The sequence below is a fragment of the Grus americana genome, chromosome 2 (assembly GCF_028858705.1).
Source record: "Grus americana isolate bGruAme1 chromosome 2, bGruAme1.mat, whole genome shotgun sequence".
Classification (NCBI taxonomy): Eukaryota; Metazoa; Chordata; class Aves; order Gruiformes; family Gruidae; genus Grus; species Grus americana.
In genome coordinates this window covers 164,081,364-164,100,538 of record NC_072853.1, presented here as the reverse complement: position 1 = coordinate 164,100,538, position 19,175 = coordinate 164,081,364, and the positions used below count along the sequence as shown (strand labels likewise).

The following is a 19,175-nucleotide window of genomic DNA, read 5'->3' as shown; positions in this document are numbered from 1 at the left end:
ATCAGTGGCACAGGGACCATCCATGCTTGCTGGAGGTTCACCTGCCCCCTCCGTGTGAAGACCAGCCAGCAGTGGAGACGTTGAGTAACGTGGGGCTGGTGCGCACTCCCCCGCTGCAGCCAACTCCTTGCAGTTCATCTCTCCAGACTTCCTAGTATTTGTTCTCTTGTTCTGGGAAGAGGAGAGAGCTGCAAGAGGCCCATCTCACAGGGATGTTTAGAGAAAGGAAAGTCCATTGTGTGAAAGAATTTGGTATTTCAGGGTTTGTTTTCCTTCTGACACAGAACAAAACACCACCATGTCAAAACCCTCCGTAAGGCAAAACAGAACAAAAAAAACCCCAAAAAACAACAAACAGTGGTGTTCGGTTTGGACATGGTCTGTGGAAGCATTTCTCTGCTTTTTGGCTTTTCGGTCTCAGTATACCTACTACTGCAGTTATTTCAGGAAAAGAAAAAAAAAAATAAAAAAAGGAAAACAAAATCTATGCCAGAGCAGAGAAGGGGAGCCTCTCCCTGCGCCAGGGTCCAACCTCGCCTCAGTGGGTTTTCTGTGCGGTGGCACCGGGATCAAAGCCGCTCTCCTCTTTCTGCCCTGGGTGGGACGCAGAGCTGCAGAGGAGCCTCCAAGTCTTAAAAACAGGGAACGGGCAGCGCAGAAACCCTGTAAGACATCAGCAGAGTTATTTTGCACCAGCTTTTCTTGAGCAGAAGGTGTCAAGAAATTTTGGAAAGGTTGGATGTACAGGTTGGCTCCCAGCAACGAAACTGAGGGAGGGTCACTCATCTGGGCTGTGCTTTGGGTCAGACCCTGCAAACGTCTTTCATGTCAAGAGCTCCCAGCCCAGCTTTCCCAGCCTCCCTGACGGCCCCGGATGGGCTCGTGTCTCTCCTCATGCTTTTAGCCCCCTGGGACGGTGATACTTTGTGGGTACTGGTGCTTGGATGAGTTTCCCCCATGGGGCAATCCAGGGTGTCGATGCCTTCGGCAGCAGCAGAGAGCAGCTCGCCACCACCTCTCTCCGCAAGCGTTTTTCCGAGCGCTTGGCGTGGCGCCCGGCCGCCTTTCACTGCTGCCTTTTCATTCGCGTTAATTCACTGCGTTTCCTTTCTTGCTCCTTGCGAGGAACAGAGGGAAAGCTTGTTCCAGCAGACGGGCCCCATCCGCTCCACCCGGCTCTGCTGGAGCAAGGGCTGGAAAAGAGGGATAGAGGCGAAGGGGTATCTCCCACCCCTCCGGGGCCCCGCGTGCCGCCTGCGTGCTGCTTCCCAGCAAATACGGTAAGCGTTCAGCCTAAAAATGTAAGTCTGATCTCATGACACAGGGTGGCCCTGCATTCCTCACCTCTGACATAACCCGCTGGGAGTGTGCTCCGCAGAAAAACACAAACAAGATGTACTCGCGGGCTGGCGGCAGGGGCCAGGCGGCTGGCAGATGTGCTCCAGAGCCCCTGCACAGCCCCCCCCCACGGGTGCTGCAGCCCCACTCCGGCACAGCCTGTCCCCTCGCGGGGAGGGCAAAACCACAGCCCTTGCTGCGAGGACAGAGCCGTCCATTGCTTCTTGCACCGGGCGATGCAGGGGTACGTGCCCCAGCCTCCTCCCCAGCCCCACAACCCAGGAAGGGTGGCGGTGGGAAGGTGACTTGCTGTGGTTCAGCGTCATCCAGGGGGGCAGCTGAGCTCCCCTGGGATTTTGCTTGAGGAATGCCTGAGGGTGTTTTTAAGGACCTGTGGTGCTTTTGCGGTCAGTTGGTGGTTGTTCTTTTTTGCCTTGTTTTTGTTTCTTTCTGCATCTGAGTCTCTCTGCGACAGGCTCTGCCCTGGGTCTGCCATGGCCATCGCTGGTGCAACTGCTCCGGCACCGGCCTCTCGTCCCTGTTAGCCTCCCGTTCTCATCAGCAGCTCTGCAGTGATGCCAACGGCCCGTTCGCTCTGGGTGCATCATGCCCCAGTGCAAGCTGTGCCCCACGGAGCTTGGCACCCAAAGCCTTGGGTGTCACGGGGCAGTGATTCCTCCCTGCATCCAGACAGGGCACTGGGATGAGATGATTTGCCAGGGATCACGCACAGAATCAGGGCAGGGTAACGATCCAAGTCCCGCTGCCATAAGGCTGACTTCCCTCCTAGGAAAAGCCAAACCCTCCTGCAAGCACAGCCTTGTCTCGAGCCAGGGGCAGATCCAGCTCGGCGCGGAGCTGACCTCCCATCTCACCCAGCCACGCCGCACCACTTGTTTACTTTCTTTAGCAAATGCCCTAAACCTTGACAATGACCTATTTTCCCTTCTGTTGCACAAAGCTTCTTTCCTAGAAAGAGGCTTTGTAACGCTCAGTCCAACCAGCCCAGCTCTCCTCCGTGTATGTAAAAGCAAACTTTAAATGACTGGCAGGTTTAGCTTAGCTCAAACACACCCAAAAACTGCAGGCGGATGAGTTGGGACACTCGATCAGATGCTACCTGAAACTATCCTGCGAGACTGCCAGCCTGGTTTGCAGAGGAATCTGACAAGTCAGCCTTCAAGTCCAGTCCTCAAACTTAGTTTATCTTATTAGTGCTTTTGATCTATCTGCTACAGCATTCAACAAAACTAGGAGAAAGCTTTTCTTTTCTCCAGACATTTCTCCTCTGTTTCTGTCCTCACCATTCCCTGGCAGTGAAAACATCCGATTATTTTGTTTTCTAATTTCACATTTTAAAAAAAGGGAATTTTTAAAAAAATAATGCTCCTCCTTACTCCACAATACTTCCAAGCTTTCAGGATTACTACTCCTCTGGCAGAGGATGGTTTGCAAGAGAAAACAAGACAAACAATGGTAACAAGAAACAATGGTAACAAGAGAAACAATGGTTCAAATTTGCTTCTGCAGAGCACACACAGTGTGATGCCAGAGCAGAAAGAGAGCGCCTTTGCTCATGGGTCCAAGCCTCTTTTCAGCCCTCTCTTCACCTTGGGGCTCTCCATCCTTTCCTTTTTCTCAGGGAGATGCCCTGGCCGTGCTCAAGCTGTTGGTAGCGTGGGGTTGTCTCCTCCCCACACTGGTGATCATGTACAGCTCCTTCTATGATTTCTTCTCCATCTCTAATCTACAGCCCAGCTTTTTAAGTTAACCCAAAGTCAGTGTTGGTTTATTTTAATGTGCCAGGCTGTAAACTGAAGCTAGAGACATAAATTCAGCCTAACAAGTTCCCCTTGGCCAGCTGAGAGCACAGGTTAGGGATTAATCCAACAGCAGCAGATGGTCTGGGTTGAACACTTGCTGCTTGCCCACGGCCGCTCCTTCCTGTCCCTTTGGTACCTGCAGCCTGGCTTGGCATCTAACCATGCTCTCGCCTGGATGGACAGGCTGCTCTGCATGAAAACAAAATGCACCACTTGAAGATTGATGTGCCAGGGACGGGGTCTGGTTCAGAAGCAGTTTGAGCACCCACCAACACCTACACATGTGCACACATGCATTTTCCAGGGATTGAAGTCACTAGACTTTAAATCACTGCCAGTGGTCCCTAACATCTCAGTTATCTTGTCTGTGCAGGAGTGTGCCTGCTATTCTCATCCATCCTGCAAGGATGCTGGTGAGGACCCAGTTCAAGCTGGAGAGGCTCTTCTTCAGGTCTTATCCCCAGTCCAAACCAGCCTGAGATGATACAGTGAGTGAAGACACTGGGGCAGGTAACAGACCTTCTTGCTCCTTGGGAAGCCATGTGACATTTCGAGGAATGAGTGATCCGATAAGTGATTTGGTCTTCCCTGGACGTAAGACTTCAGGCTGAACCCCTGGATGAGTTCTTATGCCCAAAAAATAATAAATCTCCCTTTCTCTCTCTCTCCCCCCATTCTCTACCTGGCTGCCTGTTTGCACAAACCTTGTAGGCTTCAGTTCTCCAGGACTGCAAAGCTACCTTCAAACAAAGTCAGAAATGATCACTGGGTCCATGAACGGTAAAGAGGAGGCAGATAGAGAAATAGCTTGATCACATCTGCCTGATTTCCTGCCAAAAACACCAGGGACTACTGGGATGGATATTAAAAAGCTAGTGCCCTCCCAAGGTGGTGATGAATACTTTGGGCATGTTACCTGTAACAGTCTATGGCAAAGCCCCAATTTTCCATGCTTCTACACCAACATGGGCACTGTGGAGGCAGCTAGAAAGTCAATGTGAATAAAAGACATAATTTTAATTTACCTGGAGATGTATAAATCAGGTGAGGAGGTGGTGGACATTTCTTCCTGCTGTGGACCTGATAGGACACTCCAGGGGCCATATAGGAGCTATAAGGAAACATTTCCCTGATGTGGGGGTCATGTGAGACTGGCATAAGCCCTGGCATGAGGGCTGGAAATAAAATAGGGACAATGAGGGAGATGCTGAGCTACAAGAACAACGCAGATCAGAGCAGGTCCTGGACACTCTTCTAAGTTTTCCTGTCCTGGCTTCTGGATCTGCCTAAGAGAGATGCAAAGCCATGCTATGATACTTTGTCCCAACATCAGCTGGAGACACTCAAGAGGAGCAGCCTGGACAGTAGCCAGGTGCCTGTGACAGAGGGAAAGACCACTAAAAAGGCCACATGCAAGAGAGCTACAAGTATTGCATTTAAAGGTATAGTGGATATAAGTGCACTGAGAGACTGTACAGATCCCTCTTCCGTCTCTGCTGGAATGAAAGGGAGCAATAAATTTCATTAGTAGTTCTGAAGAGGATCATGGGGGTTTTTCATTACTAAGGGAAAAACTTGGAGAGGGTCACCAAGGCATGGTGACTTCCCTGATGCCTTCTGCCTGGCTGAGCAGAGCTGCCCTGCTCCTCTCCTCCAGTCCTCATCCTCCAGCCCCTGACCAAGGCGAGGCGTCTCACACGTGGCTGGAGCAGATTTAACATGCTTGGAGGAGGGAGCAGCCTACAAGGTGGGTTTGTAGGAATTGTTTGACCTATTTCAGCAGACTCTTTTGGGGTGAGATGAGCTGTGCCCTTAAAAGGGTTATCCCTGGCTGTAAGGGGCACATGGGATGACTGATGCAGAGATTGCAGCTGTGACCATCTGACTTTGTGAGCTTCCCAGGCGATGGCCTGGTGGAGCATCAGACAGCCCATGGCAGTGCCCCTCATCATCAGGCCATGTCTGCAGGCTCCTAAGAGCTCAGTGAGTCATAGAATCATAGAATCATAGTTGGATTGGGTTGCAAGGGACCTTTAAAGGTCATCTAGTCCAACCCCCCCCTGCAATGAGCAGGGACATCTTCAACTCGATCAGGTTGCTCAGAGCCCCATCCAACCTGACCCTGAATGCTCCCAGGGATGGAGCATCTACCACCTCTCTGGGCAACCTCTTCCAGTGTTTCACCACCCTCATTGTAAAAAATATCTTCCTTATATCTAGTCTAAATCTAATGCCATTACCCCTTGTCCTATCGCAACAGGCCCTACTAAAGAGTTTGTCCTCGTCTTTTTTATAAGCCCCTTTTAAGTACCGAAAGTCCACAATAAGGTCTCCCCGGAGCCTTCTCTTCTCCAGGCTGAACAACCCCAACTCTCTCAGCCTGTCCTCATAGGAGAGGTGCTCCAGCCCTCGGATCATCTTCATGGTCCCCTCTGGACTCTCTCCAACAGCTCCACGTCCTTCTTGTACTGAGAACCCCAGAGCTGGATGCAGTACTGCAGGTGGGGTCTCAGGACAGCAGAGTAGAGGGGCAGGATCACCTCCCTTGACCTGCTGGTCACGCTCCTTTGGATGCGTGGTCAGCTCTTCACTGTCTCTGTGATCAAGAAGATGCAATAGGCTTCTTGTATTTTTACATAGGGACTCAGGGGAAAATGCCTGGGTCCTAGTGGTAGGACACGAAACTGCTTTCAGTGTCCACCAGTTTTCCTCTCTGAAACTCTTTCCTGAAAAAATAACATTATCCCTATGTTAACTACATAAGCCCTGCCTGGAAAACCCAAGGAATAAAGGGCCCTTGACTGGAGCTATTCTTCGAGCTTCAGTAGCCCTGCAAATAATTTTCTCGGGTTTGCAGGCAAGTTTTGAATGTGGCATTAGGCTGAGGTGGTACAAAATACAAGTGGTCTTCAAGATAGTGTTATCCAATCACAGTATTTTATTTTTTGCCTGCTTCTAAATGCGCATTGAATGCAAACAAGTAAGGAGCTGGCTGGCGGGCTGATGTTTGTGCTTGCTTATACAGGGATTATTGGGCAGCTGGGTTTTTCAGTGGCACGACACTGATAGGGATAACAGAGAGTGAGTGTCTTTGGGGATCTTGGCTGTGAGCAGAATCAAGCCCCTGGCAATGGACTGCTTCAGTGTCCCCATCACATGCTGAAATAAAGCATCTCTACAGCCAGTCAGCTGTACCGCAGCAGGATCTATTTTTTGTAGTCAATATGTGCTGTGTATGGTACTTTTGCCCATAATGATGAACAGTCAGTCCCAGCAGTCCATCTGCAGAGACAGAAGTTAAAATTTGGGTGCTATGAACAGACCAAGGCAGGTACCTTTACCACTGAGACAGCACTAATATATTTCCAGTTTCATTAGCTTTCTCCATTTTAAAGCTGAAAGTCTGGGAGTCAGCAAGTAGGGGAACACCAGTGTTAGAATTTAAAAAAAAAAAAAAAAAAGCCTTCTTTTGAGCACCCACAAGGCACAGCAACCAGAGGGAAATAAACCACGTCCCAGGGTTATTATCTTGCTGTAATTCTGTGCACAGCTACAGGATAAATAGCCTATTCCTGGAAGTGCTCTTTCCGTGGTTACGTCTATGGGCTTAGATTTAAGGTCAGACTACCTGATTTAACAAATTGAGGAGTATCAGCTGATCCACGGTAACTAAGCAGGTTCACGCAGGAGTAATGCAGTGCCTCCTAACCTTCTCCTTCAGTTTCTGAAATCATCTCTCAAACCAGTAATTCTCAAACCCCAGTTCCTGGGCTGTGACCAGGAGCATCCTAAAAGAGACCCCCCAAAATATTCAGGCATAAGCTAAAAACCTACGCTTGGTGTCCATACCAAGCTTGACATTTCCTTTCACATTCACTTCAAGGATGCAAGAGAAAACACAGCCCTGTCTACAGTTGCTGCTGGACAGAGAAGTCTCATTACTGCCTCCTCCATCAGGCAGGACAGACCTTCAGATTGACGCTGGAAGGCCACATATTTCGTTACTATCTTGTTTTCCACAAAACTGCGGGCCACTGCTTCCCAAGGCTGAGGATCCAGCCTTTCTGGGCTTGCCTAGGACGTGTCACAGACTTGCTGCCATCCACAGGTTTCTCTGATGAGGAGAAGTCAGCTGGCAAGCTGCTGGTCCTCGTACCACTTGTGCACTGGGAAATCTGTTCAGCTTTACTAGAGAGCAGGAAACCAGCACAGCATCATGAGCCTAGGATGAAAACAGTGGCACCGCAAAGGTCTGGCATTTTTAATTTTTCACTTTGATTTCCTCTTTCTAAACCCAAAAGTGACGATGATTGGGTTTTTCCCTCCCTAAGTCTTCAGAGCCATAGGCGTGCAGCAGTGCATATGAGAATCAATGAGGTTTATGCAGTTAGCTGATCCAGGAGAGGACTGATGTGGATAGCAAGGCAATTTTCAAGACCTGCAAGGAGAATTGCATGGCCAGGATCATTGTGTTCAAATAGTAATTTGGTTTCTAAGCCTCCTATAGAGTGCTAAAATACTACCCTGGCCATCAGAGGACCTGGGATGTGTGACATGGAGGAGACCTGGAGCCAGCAATCCTGACATCCTCAGCTTGTTGTGCCAGATGTGATGTTGGAGGTTGGAAAACCTATGGGTCTGGCACCCCGGGAAATGCAAAGCCCTGGAGTAACCGCAGTTACCATGATAACAGTAGGTACCCAAGTCTGGAACGAGCTCCACAGCTGGCGGTTTGAGGAGAGCCCCTGATTTTACTGTGTCTGGTGGGCAAATTTCTCTCAGCACTACAGGGTGACCAGTTCTCCCCTGATGTTTGCAGCTGGAAAACTGCAAAGAGAAAAGCCTCATAGTACAATATCTTAAGCCATTTGCTACAAAATAAAGCAATTAAGGACCGGAAACACTTCCAAACAAAGTCCTCCAGAGACATGACGATGTTGTTTGTTTTGCCTGGACCTGAGCCCAGGGCCTGTGACTAGACCTGTCATATGCCCACACCTTCAAAGCCAGAGCCTGGGCTGTGCTCGTCTTCCTCTGTCACAGGGAGAGAGTTTTCCTGGAGCCACCGAAAGAGCCCAAACACTTTCTTCTGGAATCTGTCGTGACTGTCGGGATGCCAAGAGACATGCCAGACCTAGACCCTGGGCCAAAATAGCTGTGTAGACATGCCCAGAAAGGAGAGCTGGCACAAGGTATTATATAAAGTGAGATATGTGAAGCTGCAGGCAAATAGTTTGGTAATCACACGGGTAGGTTAGGTTTGGCAGAGGGCAGAGCATGTCTGCTCATCAGGAAAGGAAGAGGCAAAACTTTATCAGCTTGGAAAAGGGTTGGAATCCTTCTTAGTGAGAGCTCAGGAGAGCTTCAAGGGGTTAAACGAAAATAATTGCTCCAGAAAGGTTGAGGTGAAGGACTCAGTGATGTCCCTGTGAGGCCACAGACACCTTTTCAAAAGAGGTTTTCCCGGAAAAAGAATAAATCACGTTCCCAGTAATGAATCCCATTTCATGATAAGGTTCAGGAGCGAGTGGAGGAAGGAGTGTGCACCTTACTGAGTGTTTGTACAAGGGAATCCTCCATGTGTCTCTTCACCTCGGTATTGACCTAGAAAGGGTGGAGGAGGACAATTCAGTCCCTACAGCTGGGGGTAACTATGGCACAGTGACTCAGCGAGGCAGACCACGGACACACTGCACGAAAGCATTGCACCTAATTAGCTCAGGCGAGATGGGGATGTATTCCCAGAGAGGTTGTTACCGGTGCTCACGGCCATCCAGTCCCCTGCTGAACATTTCTGATCAAAGTCTTTCCAAGACGATCTATTTTCAGCCCAACCCACTCAATACCTTGATTGCTACACAGCTCTTTTAGCTGCTCTTAGGTAAACATGCTGTCGCTCCTTGGCATTTTGCCTTGCTAAGCCCAAAAATACAAGTGGCACAGAAAATAAGAGAAGCTGTTCTCCTTCGCCAGGAAAAATTATGCTATTTCTGAAATCAACTGTTTGTAATACGCCTCACCGGCCATGCACGTATACACGTATGTATAAATACACTTGAACTGGAGGTCCAGCTGTTGGCATAATGGAGACAGAAACAGAAAGGGAATTATGTACATATAAACCTGGACACATCTTCAGTCCAGCCTGTGTCTGAATGCAGAGTCTTTGTTATGCTGAGATACCAGGGTCTGACTCCCATTAAAACAGGTTCACATGTACTGGTCCAAGCTCACACCGGTGGGTTATGGTCTGTTCTGGAGAGCTGCTTCTGCTGTGGCTGTCCTTGGGGAGGGCGACCGCTGTGATGTCCATGCTGGGATGTGCTTTGTACCCCACGGTGGAGTGGGGGGCACGGAACAGGTACTCTGGAGGCCCTTCTGAGCTAAAGACCTGTAACTTCACTGCTGGTGGCTGTGCACACCAGACTGCAGTTGTTCCTTCTTGGCTCACACCCTTGGTTCTCCACAGGCTGAGGTGGCCCCACAGGAGATGCAACACTGCACAAGAAGCGTTTCACAGGTCGTCCCTCAGTCAGCATCCCTGGGGCTGAACCAGAGCAGGCTTGAGCAGATCAAAATCAGAGCTCAATCCAAGGCAGACCTTATTTTTGAGGAATGACAGTGACACTGGCCAGATCTTGAAGTCACGTTTTCAGTTTTTCCCTTAGTAAGTAAACACATAGAAGTCAACAACAGATGGAGCATCACATGGAGTTCTGCAGGTCAGCACAGACTTCAGAGACCCTGCAAGTCTGAAGAAGAAATAATTTGGAGGGGGGAGCATCTGGGAGATTATTCTGAGAGACGGAGAAAGAAAGCAAAAAAATACTGACCTGAGCTGCCTCCTCTGCAATACACAGCTGAAAGTTTTCATTTTGTGGAAGAAGACAAAGATGGGCAGATAACAAAGCAAGCTGACAGCTCCTGGGTAGGAAAGTTTTTTGTGTTTTTCTTTGGCTGGAGACTAGAGAATGCAAGCAAAAAGGTGTTAAACTGATAACAAAACAGGCAGGAGTAAAGCAGGCAAATGCAAAGCAAAACCAGATTTTGTGTGACAAGAGCAGATTGAAGCGATGCAACAGAGAAGGAGAGCTTTTTCAGTAGTTTATATAGTACTGCGGGGAGTCTGGGGTGACAAACGAGGGATTCAGGCAAGTGGAGTGCTGCGGTAATGGGCTGTTACATGCGGAGGGAGATGGAAGGGAGGAAAGGGAGCAGAGGACACCTATTAATAAAAAACCCACATTCCATTTAAGATTTATTGATAGCTCAGAGCCAGAGAATCTTCCATGGCTTTGCATCTTTAAGCTAACATTACCCAGGAGTGGGTAGTGGCGGGGATCCGTTATGAGCCATTGAATTCAAGTGGAGAAGAGCTCCAGCCTTTAATATGCAGAAATGAAAAGACTTTGGTTAATAGAGATTTCAGTCCAAGAAACCTGCGCTGTAATAGCAGAATGGCATTAGTGTTTCTAAAAACACAGCTGGTCATTTCTGAACACGCAGCATCCGGCATCGAAAATGAAATCACTTCAGTTGAGGACCTCGGTATGGTGGTTATGGATGAATTTAAGGCTGAACGAGAAATTAATGGTTGCCTTAGGACCAGTGTTTACTAGCTAGTGCCATTCAAAGAAAGGACAGTCGCATCTGGTCGTGGGGAGAGTAGTGGTGATGCAAAAAGATAAAGTGATCACCGTGGACAGACAGCCGGCCATGAACTCACCCCAAAGGAGGGTCAGAAAGGTCTGGTTTCATCTTGGAGTCAATACGAGAGGGATGCAGAGGTAAGGTTGCTTCCACGCAGGGTGTTAATGAGACAGGTACTGAGAAGTTCACGTTAGAACCAGTCCTGGGAAGTTGGGGATGGTGAGTCACTAAAATAATCTGAGAGCTGGAGGTAATTATCACAGGGAGAGGGTTAACAAACACAAGCTAAAATTGGGAATAGACTTAATTACAGCTGAGGATTGCCTCCAAGGGGAGAGGATACAGGATATGGGGCTGCCTAATGTAGAGGATAAAACTGTGACAATAGCAGAGAGCTGGAAAGCTGAGGTCCAGGTGAATTTGCATTAGAAAGGAGGCAGGTTTTTTAACATCAGTGCTGACAAACGATTAGGACACACTGAAAGGGCAGCAGTGTATATTCCCCCACACCAAACCTTGTGTGCAGCTAGCAAACACCTTGGTGGGCCATGGAGGGAAAGAGGCACCTTGGAGGCACCATAACTCATCTGGTCCATTGTGGGTTTCTGCTGGAAGATGGGACGAGTGTGTCTTGGCCTCCATCGACTGCTCCATCAGGACTTCAACAGATTTAGGTAGATAAATCCAGCACCTGATACTTTCAGATCAATGCTGCTCACATGGCAAATTGAGCTTTAAGCCAGAAGACAGGGTCCCCAGAGGGGTAACTGGTATCTTTAGTAGCCTGTGAATGGTCAGAGGTTGGGATTTTCCTGGCTCCGGCCCGTGCATTCCCGCTCACGCTGTGTGAGACACGCTGGAGGTAATGCCAGGCAATTTACCTATCGACAGCTCTTCATGCTGAGCAGATATTTGTCTTATCATGGTTTTAATGTGCCCATCTCAGTGACAGCTAAATGTCAACAACAAAATAAAGCAGTGTTGCCTGGGAAAGACCCCGCTCTCTGCCACGCATTCCTTGTGTAGCTCGAGGTTTTAGCAGTAGATCGGGTGCAAAGTCCAACAGTGAAGAAACATGAAGAAGCTGTCTATTTCCAGAGGTGGTGTTTGATGAGAATTTGGGGCATTTTGGCCCATGGAGGCTGCTGTTGCGGTCCCTGGAGTATTAATATTGGGTATGCCGATCAATAATGATCCCTGAGACCAAGCCCCCAGCTTTGCACCGCTTCTCCCTGCTGTTCCCAGTGGCTCTGTTGTTTCTGACACTGATTCGGTGTTTGAAGCCAAGTTTCTCGTCAGGTGACGGAGTGTCCCCCCTGTCCGGAAGGGGCTGCTGTGGGGTGCTGCGGCTCCACAGGCCACTCTGACATTTGGAGTGACCGGGAGGTCGCTCAGATGGAAGAAAACAAAGGCAGCGACCGTACTGCAGCGCACAGCAGCCACAGAGCTGCCCCTGCAGAGGGGAAAACACAAGCAGCACATTTAAGACCTGCATTTTGCTTCACACCACATTCCTTCTACTTTCTATAAAATATTTTTAAAAATCATTGGCAAATCTTTAATCTTTTCTTCTTTTCTTTTTTCTCTTTTATCTTTTCTTTTCTTTTCTTTTCTTTTCTTTTCTTTTCTTTTCTTTTCTTTTCTTTTCTTTTCTTTTCTTTTCTTTTCTTTTCTTTTTTCTCTTTTCTCTTTCCTTTCCTTTCCTTTCCTTTCCTTTCCTTTCCTTTCCTTTCCTTTCCTTTCCTTTCCTTTCCTTTCCTTTCCTTTCCTTTCCTCTCCTCTCCTCTCCTCTCCTCTCCTCTCCTTTCCTCTCCTTTCCTCTCCTTTCCTCTCCTTTCCTTTCCTTTCTTCTCCTTTCCTCTCCTTTCTCCTTTCTCCTTTCTCCTTTCTCCTTTCTCCTTTCTCCTTTCTCCTTTCTCCTTTCTCCTTTCTCCTTTCTCCTTTCTCCTTTCTCCTTTCTCCTTTCTCCTTTCTCCTTTCCTTTCCTTTCCTTTCCTTTCCTTTCCTTTCCTTTCCTTTCCTTTCCCTTCCTTTCCTTTTCTCTTTTCTCTTTTCTCTTTTCTTCTTGTATTTTCTTCTTTGTTCTTTTCTTTTTCTTTTCTTCTTTTCTGTTTTTTCTTTTTTTGTCTCTCCTCTCTTCTCCTCTCCTCTCCTCTCTCCTCCCCTTTTTCTCTCCCAGATGAAAAATAAGGACCGTGAGGACTCTGCCCCCGTGGACCTGGCTCTGTGCTGTGGACGGAGGAGCCGGGGCAGCAGCAGGGAGGACTGACCTTGCAGCAAAGGGGGAAGCGGCTGCCAGCTCCGGTTTGATGGCAGCCAGTGTTTGTGTTACAGCAAGAAGGCGGAGAGGCAGTTCTGGGAAAGGGCTGGGGAGGGGTGGGTGGTGAAGGAAAACAAAGTGGAAAAGAGCTTGAGAGGGATGCGGCAGGGCTGAGATCTCTTGTGCACCTGCCTATCTTTTGTCTGGGTGTAAAGTCCCTGTTTCTCAAGCCCGTTGTAACTCCCTGGGGAGAGAAGGGAAGGAGAATCCATGGAGATGATCTGGAATATCCCCAAATGAAGCCAAATTCTGCTGGAAAAGTCTGTAAAAAACCAACACTGTAAGGGGGACCAAGCCCCTGCTGTAGGATCCTTGGAGCTGTATTAAAAGTCTGAAGAAAGATATGCACCATGGACTGAATTAATTCCGATCTTCGCTTGCCACATCATCTTCGTCATCCTTAACGTGTTACATACAAGGACCCTGGTGAGCACATTGACTTGTGCTCATAGGATCAGAGAATAAATCAGGTTGGAAGGGACCTCAGGAGGTCACCTAGCCAAAGCTGCTGCCCAGGGCAGGAAGTCACCAGGCACTCGTTGTTAGGTAGTTTTCCTCCTCTCAGTTGGCAAGAACTGCTGTAAGTGTGTTCATTTTATTAACAATTTGTATCTGCTATTTCAGGCTGTACCTAGAGCCATACAGACAGACTCTGGCCCTGGCACCTTGCAAGCTGCTGTACACATTCTGCACACTTGGGTGACTTCAAGAGAGGACTATATCATGACCCATTCTTGCATATGAGCAGAGGAATCACTGCTGCTCAAGCTGAACGTATAAGCTCCTTCTAGCCACAGTTAAAGGAGACTCAAAAGCCAAGAATAAGGGGGAAATAGAGCCATTTACTGAGTGACCATGGCTTGAAGACTACATCAAGAGTATGGGCATGAGATCCATGGCTGAGGCATATCAGGCCATTAGTGACTTGCCATGTCCCACACCAGCTTGCTCACTGGTGGCTTTCCCACCCTCACTGCCTCTGCTCCTGCCCCTTCCATGCTGCCCTGAAGCTCCTTCTCAGGACTGATGATCATTCACTCTCCCTGGACTCCTAACTCAAACCGCATATGTTTCTCCTCGTGCTCTGGGCTACCTTCTCCTTAACTTCTGCTTTGGTTTAAAAATATTTCTGAGTATATACAATATGTTTGCAACATCTTTTGAGTCAGAATACTGTTTGTTGTTACAGCTTCTGTCCACGTTACCTTCCTCTTCCTTTGACTCCTCTTATGCTTTCTCCTTGAGACATACTTTACCTTGGAAAGGGCTCTTCTTTGCAACTTCTCAAAGTAAAGCAGGAGAAGAAAGCTTTGGTAGGTTTTACTGTTGTTTTTTTCTCCAAAGTATTCGGAAAGGTTTGTGGTGGTTGTTGCCTTTTAAAATTTTAATGGCAAATTTCAATACTGAAGCTTTCCATCCTGGTAATGGTTTTTTTACCAGAAAAAGAAAGGGAAGGGAAGCCTGAAGGAGCAGTGAAATTTTGTTTTCCAACTTCATTGCATAAAGAAACACAGACAGCTTTTACCAACATTTTCACTTGCAAAAAGACAATTTGTTAGTAATTTCTGGGGTCTGTTTTTACTATAGATGAAGATGAATAAGAACAAAGTCTTTGCTACAACACAGTAAGCTTATCTTTTCTACTTCAGGCCAGGGGACACGCTCCAGCCCAGAGGACAAGGAGCCACAAGCAGGCCTGCCCCTTAGCAGTGGAGCAAGGTATTGCTTTAACACCAACAGCACTCTGAATTCAGGTCCGTACTCCACATCTCCCTTCGCTAAGTCTAACGAAGACTACAGGCTGTCAGGAAGGAAGCAGGCCCACAACAGTAGAGAGAGAAAACAGAGTTCAGGGCTTCCAGCTGCAAATTCATCAACCCAGGACCTCACCCCTGGTTCTTGGGCTCATGTGAGGATGCTCTTCCCAATGTCTGACCCATCCCTCTGCTGTACATCAAAAGACTTCCACCACTTTCAGCAGACTCTGTATTAGCTCCATAGCACACTACAGTAAATTTTCAGGAGAGGTGTTCTGCAGCTGGCACTGAAACCCTGCCAGGAGCTGCTGGATGTTTATGGGCACTGCTTTGAGGGACATGAAGTTCACCGTGGCTCCAGCTTTTGAAATCCTAACTATGCTCTTGCTAGGAGGTTACTTAGGCTGTGGTTTCACAGACATCTCATGGAATCACAGAAAACAGGGTGTATAAAGTGATACCAGATGTCTATGAGAAGCAGCTTCACCACCTCTGTGAGGGTGGTGAAGCACTAGAGTCACCACAGGGAAGATCATGGATCTCCATCACCAAAGGTTTCTAAGGATAAGGAGAAGAAATGTCCGTCAGGATTGACACAGGCTGAGTCAATCCTGCATGAGGACAGAAACTGAGTCCTCCCCCTGCAGAGTCCAAAGGGCTGTACATGAGCTCAAGGTCTGCCTTCCCATGATGGTCATTGGGGACCATGGCAGGAATCAGGGCCCTGTGCATAGGCATTGAGGTCTGTTGGAGGTGCCTTCAGAGACCCTGCTGTGACTCTAAACTGTCCCCCTCTGGCCTTGGGGGACACTTACCTCAGCCAGGCAGAGTGACTATACCAGTCAGCACTTGGCTGTCAGGAGATGTGGGCAAGTTTCCTGACCTGTGGCTCTTGGAGAGATAATCTGGACAAGGTAACACACACCAACAGCAACCCAGTTGCTTCTGTCCAGGAGATGGGAAACAGGAGGTGGCATATGAGGAGCCCAGGATGAAAGCCCACCCAAGAACCACAGGCGAGGGCACCCATAATAAATGGGGGTAGCTGAAGAAGCAGCACCCTTGGGTATGTCAGTGCAGCTGCGTGTAATCTCCAGCAGTGTTGTATGAGCCACGCATGGCCTGACCCAAAGCCATTTGGAGCAAATAAGGAAGAGCATTGCTTCCAGGAACAACCTGGATGGGGTACAATCAGGGAGAAGGGCAAGAAAAGTTGTGCAACCATCTGCCAAGCATTTTTATGGAAGAAAATAAATGCCAAGCAGTGTTTGTTCCCTCCTCTGTTCCCTTCCCCTCCTTCAGGGACATCTGGCCCAAAAGGAAAATCTGATGGTTTGGGATTGGGCCTTCTGGATGGAGACTGGACCCAGCGGCAAGGCAGCCAGCCCTCTGCATGGTGCCCATGCTGGGATGCAGCAGGTGGCTAGGTTCAACTGAAATATTTCACAGCAATGGGACTGATGGGGCTCACAGGCACAAGAAGCAGGCTGACCTATTCGCAGACAAATTAGTCTTATAAATAAAATGAATGTGTGCAGGACAAACAGTGAGCCTGTCAACCGAGCAAGCCATGCTGGAGCGCTGGGAAATATTTTATTGGGAAATAAAGTCTTAAATGCCATTCTCCACGCATGGGTGGGGGCTGTGTGGCTTTTCTACAGCGAGCCCTTGCCCGCACGCCCTCCCTGCTCCCTGCTGCTGTATATTGATTAATGGCTGAACAGGAACCTTCAATTCCCTTCGGTGGCTTCAGAGAGTGTGATTGACACCTTGCAGGACAGGGTCTGACTTCAGCTCCTCTGGTGCCCCGAACCACAGAAAGCAGAGCTCAGGTCCATAAGAACATCACTGACAGGAGCCATGTCCTCACCAGGCCAGGCTGCAAGAGCCCTGGCGCTTCCCACGTCTCCATCATACCATCTTCTCTCCACTGATGCCATTAGCATGGGGGCAGAGGGGACAAACCCTTCCCAGACACATTCTTCCCATCTCCATCCTCATATCCTTCCTTCCTTGGCCAGAATCAGGAAGAAAAAAAAAAAAAAAAGCTGAATTCCCATCTTTTTCCCATCAAGTTGATTCATCCTGCAAAGGGCTCAGCCGCTCTCACCCTTTCTGAGGATGCAGGGTCTGGGGGTGTTCAGCAGGGCCAGCCCCAACCTCCTGAAACCCCAACATAGGCCAGGTGGGTGTAAAAGAAGCTCTGCTGACGCCTCCAACCCCAGTAGACATTTAATGGCACTTGTACCAGTGCTAATTACATCTTAACATTTTCCCTCTGTATTTTGGTATTTATTTTGGAAAAACTCCTCCCTGGAGTCATTTTCTTCCTCAGCTTTAAAACAACAACAATAACACCACTGCGCTTGCTTTTCCCTTGGCTGTTTCCCTCATTATTATAACTCTGCCATTCTGCTCCTGTACAGTCAGCAGAGGAGTTCAATCAGGCTGATGAGTAAAAGTGCATAATTTTATGGCTGCATATCAACTGCCTGTTATTAAACTAATCAATCAGCTTCAGTGCAGCTACCAGTACAGCATGGGAAAGGACAAGGCAGAGGAATTGCTATGCTGTTATTTTTCCAAAAGGACAAAAAAAAATAATCCAATCTGGCCAACCAAATTCTTCAGCTTGTCCTTCTTTGCAGGAAGAAATGACTCCAGTGAGTTATGGAGTAGGTGACCCTGCAGCGAGGTAGCGAGGGAGCTTGCCCTGGAGTTTGCACTGCCCTTCTGCAGTTGCCATGCTCCAAAGCCCAGGAAAGTCATCAGGGTCTCTCTTATCACGTCCCACAGTGACCCACTAGAGATGCCTCAGACCTCCTCCAGCAAAGAATTTAGGCATATGTTAAGATAATCTGGTTGAAACCAGCAAGATAATCACTTGTACTCATTTTTGCTGCACAGCGCCTAGTTTTGGCCTTCGGGTCAGCAGTCATGGAAGAAGTTAGGGAGCTGATTTCCAGTGTCATTACCCTCAGCGGTCTTCTCCCCTGATGGCCCTAGTGAGAATTATGGGGCGGCAGAAGGAAGGAAAAGATGCATGAACCTCCTTTCCAGGAATAAAGCTGACTCCTTCATGTATTCACTACCTGGAAGTGCAGAACTGATTTCACCATCCCGTGTGGGGCATAGCACAGGGGCCAAGGTCCACTTCCGAAAGGCTGCTGCAGGCACTAGGGGACAGTCTGTTCTTCATGTCCCTGAGGGGCAGGACAAGTAAGGGACATTGCTGCATTGCACCAAGGGAAATCTAGGCTACGCATCAGGCAATGCTTCCTGCTGGAGAGGGCTGAGCAGTCAGCTGGATGCATTGCCAGGAGATTGTGGAGGTCTCCTAGAGGTTTGTGGATTGTGGAGGTTTCTTCTATAGCAACATCTGTTAGGGCTGGTCCTGATGAGGTTCTGCTTGAAGCCACAGATGGGCATGGTGGCCTTGGAGGTCCCTTGCAGCTCGGAGACCACAGGAGAGAACAATCCATCTTTCCTTGCCTTCCATGAGAAGGAGGAGAAGGTGTAACAGGACTTTGAACCTCAGAGCAAGTCAGTGGGATCTTCTGTGCGAATAGACATGACCAGAGGGAGGGGGGGAGGGGGGGAAGGAAGGAAGGAAGGAAGGAAGGAAGGAAGGAAGGAAGGAAGGAAGGAAGGAAGGAAGGAAGGAAGGAAGGAAGGAAGGAAGGAAGGAAGGAAGGAAGGAAGGAAGGAAGGAAGATCAAGGACAGGCAGACCACTTGCTGCTTTTTCCTACTCCCACTGCAGCTGGCACATCTTGTGCTTCCCTTTCTCAGCTGTGATCCCTCTGTCTCCCACAGGTAAATTGAAAAAGTCAAGTGGAGTGAAACAGAGCAGGCAAGGCTCTCTGTGCTGCATCCTGTAAATGCTGCGATGCTTTAACGTGGACAGGCATCCTCAGACCCGCAGAGAAAAGGAAGGACGTCCTCGGCCACCCTGAGCATCCTTCCCCAGTTAACTGTATTCACTTCTACAGATTAAATTGCACTGGCTCCTTCTTGGTCTATTATTTATCACTCGTTTTACTGTCGCATCCACAGGTGCAGACTGTTCTGTGCCTGGCGCTGTGGAAGCATACAAATAAATATGGTCCCTGTGCTGGAGCTTGCAGCACTGGCTGACCGAGAGTAACTCGGTGTGGACCCGACCCAAAGGCTCTTCCTGGGCAGGGAAGGCAGCCCTGCAAGCCCCCACACCGTCCCGCCGGCCGGGGCTTGGCAGCGGGGGCTGTGGGCTGACAGCTGACGTCCTCCGGAGCCCATTTCCTCCTGC

The 19,175-nt window shown here is 48.8% G+C and overlaps 1 long non-coding RNA gene across 1 annotated transcript; it reads left to right on the top strand.

Annotated features, from left to right (window-relative positions):
* The first annotated feature begins 1,106 nt into the window (after window positions 1–1,106).
* On the top strand, window positions 1,107–18,910 carry LOC129202814 (uncharacterized). The gene is made up of 3 exons (XR_008575841.1): window positions 1,107–1,280; window positions 12,991–14,850; window positions 18,704–18,910. It is a non-coding gene; the product is annotated as an uncharacterized LOC129202814 (long non-coding RNA).
* The last annotated feature ends 265 nt before the right edge of the window (window positions 18,911–19,175 follow it).